Raw genomic sequence first — 6068 nt, 5'->3', positions numbered from 1 at the left:
ATTAACAAGAGACACAGTTTCTGTTTTCAGCTAAGCAGCTTGATCTTTGACTACGCTCAGCATTTACATGGGTTTTTAAAAGGACCTGTTAGGTCCAGGTTGATGGGCCTAAATATCAAGATGAAAATTACACCAATGGAATCTTGGAAGCTGGACCCAGGATTTTGGGCACCCTTATCTAGCTGTGCTTTTTACTGTAATTAGACCCAATGACAGTTGTTGACCTATAGTGGTTGGTTGAGTGAAGGTATTAAACAGAGATAATACTGATGGCAGAATCGATCAGATACACCTCACTGCCACTTAATGTGTAGAGTGCAGCTTGTGAGCGTCAGCAGCTGTGGTGTTGTACACTGCACATCAGCAGAGTCAAGCATTGCACTATTCATTTGGGTTAAACAAGGATAGTCCCAACCCAACCTTATGCTTTTGTGATCTGCTGGGGGAAAATAAGGCAGCCAAATGATGATGACGTTATTTCCCAGCTTATGGTATTGTGGAGTGTGTTATTAGAGGGTTTTACTGTATTTGAATTTTATTATTGCTTTATTACAACAGCTATTCAAAATGCTGATGCCCTTTCACGCAGTGAAAGTCAAACAAATCTGACAAGTCTGGAATCATTGGTTTGGATAGCTACTGACGTAAGCAACATTTACAATATACTGTGTATACCGTATATATTGTGGTATCCTTCAATAAGGGCGCGCACAAAAAGGCGAGCTTCAAAAGGGCGACCTCAATTGGGCGCAGCGAATAAAGGTGCGCGTAAATAAAGGCGAGCTTCAAAAGGGCGACCTCAATTGGGCGCAGCGAATAAAGGTGCGCGTAAATAAAGGCGAGCTTCAAAAGGGCGACCTCAATTGAGCATGGCGAATAAAGGCGTTCGTAGATAATTTAGATAATAATAGATAGATAATAATAGTAGATAATAATAAAATATCTACGTGGCATCAAATGGAACACAACAATGAGTAACAGCAGAAAACAATGAAATATAGAGAGCTTTAGAAATAGTTCGTTAGAAGTTCATGCATTAATTAATTGGATGTTTTAATATTCTTGCTTTCGCCTTTTTATACGTTCAATCATTGCCTTTATCTAATAAATTTTCTTTAATAATTTTGTTGCGTTTGCCTTTATTCGCTGCGCCCAATTGAGGTCGCCCTTTTGAAGCTCGCCTGTATTTACGCGCGCCTTTATTCGCTGCGCCCAATTGAGGTCGCCCTTTTGAAGCTCGCCTTTATTTACACGCACCTTTATTCGCCGCGCCCAATTGAGGTCGCCCTTTTGAAGCTCGCCTTTTTGTGCGTGCCCTTATTGAATAGAACCATATATTATAACACATGTGTGTTGGAGGACGTCCTCGCAGGCTCATTTGAGGTATGTAATAACCCGCCGAGACGAGGAGGGCACTACAGCTAACATTGTCATCTCCTTCTTTCTCCACAGTGCCAAGAAGCTGCACTGTCAGGACATTTGATCTCACCCCTTCCTGTAAACCCAAAGCTATACTGTGTGATACCTGAACCCTTTTGTTGTCACTAATGGGCCATCATCTCAGTTTCCTGTCCAACTGCCTTACACCCAAAGCTGCAAAAAGCCTAATACAGTGCGAGTAAACATAAAAAATAAAACTTCCAAAAAAGTTGGGATGGTATAGAAAATGGTAATAAAACCATAAAGTGAACCATAAATTCTTTTCACCTAGTTTTACGTTAAGAACACTACAATAACACATTATTCGATGTTTTACCTTGTGATTTTTTTTAATGGAAAATATACACTTACGACCAATCTGATGACTGCAGTGTGCTTTAAAAAAAGATGAGGCAGTGAAGTATTTACCATTGTATAACACCACTATTGTCTTTTAACACTTATTTGGGCACTGAAGACACGAGTTGGTTAAGCTTAGTAAGCTGAATTTTCCCTCATTCATCTATTATTCAGGTCTTCAGCAGCACAACTGTACAGGTCCTTCGTTGACATATTTTTCAATTCACAATGCAGCACACATTCTCAGTAAGACAAAGGTCAAGACCGCAGGCAGGCCAGTCTTGTACCTGTACTCCCCACTTATGCAGCCATACAATTGTAACCCAGGCCGAATGTGATTTGGCATTGCACTGTTAGAAAATGCAGGGATGTCACTGTAAGAGACAGTTAACATTTTGTAAATATAACTCGAAAATTTGTACATATCTTTCTGGATTAATAATGCCCTCACATTTGTGAAAGTTACCCATGCCACATGCAGTGACAAACCTCCATTCCATGACAAATGCAATGTGATGATGCGGGTCCTGCTCCATGCTCCCACCATTCTTCTGGGAGTCTCTTGAACCTGACACCATCAGTATGTAACCGGATGAGCTGGACAATGAGGACACCAAACGAAGCAAGGGGAAGGTGTAAAGTGCATTAGTGCTTTTATTACAAAAAACAATGTCCAAATAGTGCAGTTCTTAAAAGTGTTCAAATAAATAATCCATAAAAACAAGTAAAAATCCATGTGTGTAAAACCAGGCTAAAACGAGATTAAAACCTACAGCAGACATTTGGGTCACACCAGCCAAGCACAGCTCTTCCCAGTCTCTTTAGCTCACCCAAGTTTTGCTCAGCTGGAAAGACTTCAGCTGCTGCGGTCCTCACACTACCGACCCCAGTCAGGCGTCTTCCAGACCGATCGGAGTCGGTTGTCCTCCCGTCTTCCTTCTCGCACATGCAGTTGTCCCTCGGATCCCTAGGTTGGACTCCTCCACGATTGAACCCACTATTCCACATCATCAGTGGGTGAGATCCATCCCTTGAGCGCTGATCCTTCGCTCCACATGGGACCCCTGACCACGCTGACCTCTCTCATCAGCTAACTGTTCCGTCCGCTCACTTTCACTGCCACCAGTGCCTCGCTCTTGCTCTCACTCTCTAAGCCTTTCCTTCTTTCATTTCTTTTATGTCTCTTTCCTCAGTGCAGAACCGTTCTTATACAGTTCCGTGGGCACAGTGCCTCAATCATGTACTGCAGAAAGCCAATAAAGCAATTGAGAACGATCACACCCTCATGTGCAGGTGCGACTCGCCCCAATTAACTCATTAACTCACCCCCGGCTGCACGATTGCGCCCACGGCGACTGACACACCCAAATGGACTATTTTAAAACTGGCCTTTCCTTCTTAGTTGTGGACCCGCTATACCACATGTAGGCTTTTTTACCAGCCACTGGTAACAAAATGGATGGTTCTTTTCTTTGGCCCAGAGAATATAATGACTATTTTTTTCAAAAAATGATTTGAAATGTTGACTCATCAGACCACAACACAAGATTCCACTGGGCCACATTCTTCCTCAGATGATTCGGAGACCAGAAAAGTCATTGGCTTCTCTAGACAGTGTTGATGTATGGATTCTACTTGGCATAGTAAAGCTTTAGCTTTCATCTGTGGATGCGGCTGTGGACTGGCAAACATTTACTGAAGTATTCCCAAACCTAAGTCATGATATCCCATAACAGACCCAGGATGGTTTTTAGGACAGTGACGTCTGAGGTATAGGAGATCATGAATGTTTAGAAGTGGAGTTTGCCTTTTCTTTTACACACTGAGATTTTATTTTAATTATATTGCGCACATTAGAGCGTAAAATGCCCTTGTCATTTCAACTTGTCACACCATTATTAGCCCTAAGCTACCTCACTCCAACTTTTTTTGGAACATGCTGCTTGCATCAATTTCAGGATAAACCTACACCTTCAGAAAACAATGCAGTTGATTAGGTAAAACATGAAAGGTATTATCTGTTGAGGATGTTAGAAGAACTTTGTTGAATGTGTAGCCCTAGACTCATATAATATAATATTCCCCTTAATAATGTTTATGGTTGGTTTTTTTTTTTTTAAGAATTTGAGTTTTAGGTGGTTTTCGGAGGCTGGTGTTCACGTGAACTAGCAGAGTTAGCCTGCGAAGAGGCATGGGATACTTTGGAGCACTCCATTTGACCAAAGGAAAGCCTGGCAGCTCCTCGGGCAAGGAGGAAAAACAACAAGTTTCACCCCTTTTGGACGGACTAGCTCCATTTCGCTTGCAGCGTTTTGCCGTGAGCCTGCCTGCTTGCAGGGCAACTCCATCATTTTTCCACAGTGTGGAAGTGCTGTGTTTGGACAATGGACACTGATATTCATTCCGCTTATTTGTGAGTACTATGACCTTTTATGTTGGCTTGTTAGAGTGAATGGGCCTTAACATTTTTGGCCACCACGTTCACGAGCGTCGACCAGGCCTGCAACGAGGGGGGTTTGTGTTAGTGTTTTATTTTGGTGGCCTCTGGCTTGTGTGTGTGTGTGTCTGTGGGCCCCTAAAGTTGTTAAGTTAAAGTGTGATTTTAGTGATTAAGTTTGCTCATATTATAGATTTGGTTATTGTGTTCTTCTTTAACAGTGTGATGTTTTAAGTGCTGGTAAAAGCAAACAGTTAAAAGTACATTTGTAAGGTTTAAGTACACTGCCTGAACCTATACTGTAGGTATTGTGAAGTGTAAATATACTGCAATTTGTTTGAGTTTTCTAATTTCTGTAATCTATGATTTGTAGGAATTTTGATTGGACTTAACTATAAATAGTTTTATTTATTTTTTTTAGATATTTTTCCGTGCCCTGCGGTGGGCTGGCGCCCTGCCCGGGGTTTGTTTCCTGCCTTGTGCCCTGTGTTGGCTGGGATTGGCTCCAGCAGACCCCCGTGACCCTGTAGTTAGGATATAGCGGGTTGGATGATGGATGGATGGATAGATATTTTTCCAATTTAGTCAATAACTTTTGTTATATTTTGGGAACATATTTGTATTGTGGATTGTGTTGCAAGTTGCTAATTGTGAAACAGCTGGCAGCTTATTACTGGGGAGTAGGTATTAGTTAAGGGAATCTAATTTATCCTATCCTTCTCATAGTCTTTGTCTCAGTTCCATCCAGTAGAAGGTACTGTAGCATTCAGGCCAGTTCTGACAGATTCCTTAACAGCTTGATACCCATTGCATGCTCAACCTACCTGGAAGGGAGCCTCTCTCTGAATTCCTTACCTAAGATTTTGTACATTTTTTCTTCCTACAAGGGGTTATTTATTTGGAGGGAGGTTCTTGTCTTGCTAGGCACTTAAAGCTGGGGGTGGGGGGGTGTCAAAAAACAGGGCCTGTTGAAGCCCATTTAGGCTATACAAGGAAAAAATTGTTGTTGTTGCTTCTACCCTTTGGCTATCCAAACTCTAAACTCTGTGTTGCTCCCTGTCTTCAAATCTGCTACAAGTACCTTATTTGTATACTGTGACGCCTGTTACTACTGCTGTTATTTATTATTAGTTGTTGTTATTTATTGTTATTTACTTCAAAGTATTGCAATTCATTCCCCTATCTATCTATCTATCTATCTATCTATCTATCTATCTATCTATCTATCTATCTATCTATCTATCTATCTATCTATCTATCTGTCTGTCTGTCTGTCTGTCTGTCTGTCTGTCTGTCTGTCTGTCTGTCTGTCTGTCTGTCTGTCTGTCTGTCTGTCTGTCTGTCGTACGTATAGTTCTTCCACTTGTCCTGTGTTTATGTATATGTTTCACATTGGTCCTGCTGTTACAACAGTGGTGTAGTATTAGTGCTGCATCCTCTCAGTATGGAGACCAGGGTTGACGACCCAAGTTGTCCCTGCTTAGAGTTTGCATGTTCTCCGCATGTCTGTGAGGGTTTCCCCCATGTGATGCGGTTTCTGCTCACTGTTCAAAAACATGTCGGTTAGGTGGATTAGAGACGCAAAACTGTCCTTAGTGTATGTGTGTGTGTGTGTGTGTGTTTGCTCTGTGATGGACTCGTGCCCTGTCCAGGGTTTGTTCCTGCCTTGCACCCTGCGCTAGCTGGGAAAGATAGGCTTCAGCCCCACTCCGTGACCCTGGTCTGGATTGAGGGGGTTTGAAATGACACAACATGATATTAATGCTGCAATACTGTGTACGAATGGTGTGACAATACAGTAAAGCCACTTGACTTGACTTTATAGTGTTTTTGTTTGAGTACAAGGCAAAGT

General features: G+C 42.0%; 1 protein-coding gene across 1 annotated transcript in view; it reads right to left on the bottom strand.

Moving 5' to 3' along the window:
- The window catches only part of LOC114663796 (ATP-binding cassette sub-family A member 13-like), a 488511-nt gene that overhangs the window by 142183 nt on the left and 340260 nt on the right, over window positions 1-6068 (bottom strand). The gene's annotated exons all lie outside the window — the stretch shown is intronic.

Source organism: Erpetoichthys calabaricus, chromosome 13, assembly GCF_900747795.2.
Source record: "Erpetoichthys calabaricus chromosome 13, fErpCal1.3, whole genome shotgun sequence".
In the NCBI taxonomy this organism is placed as follows: Eukaryota; Metazoa; Chordata; class Cladistia; order Polypteriformes; family Polypteridae; genus Erpetoichthys; species Erpetoichthys calabaricus.
Note: the sequence above shows the minus strand (reverse complement) of the source record. Positions and strands in the feature narration are given on the sequence as shown.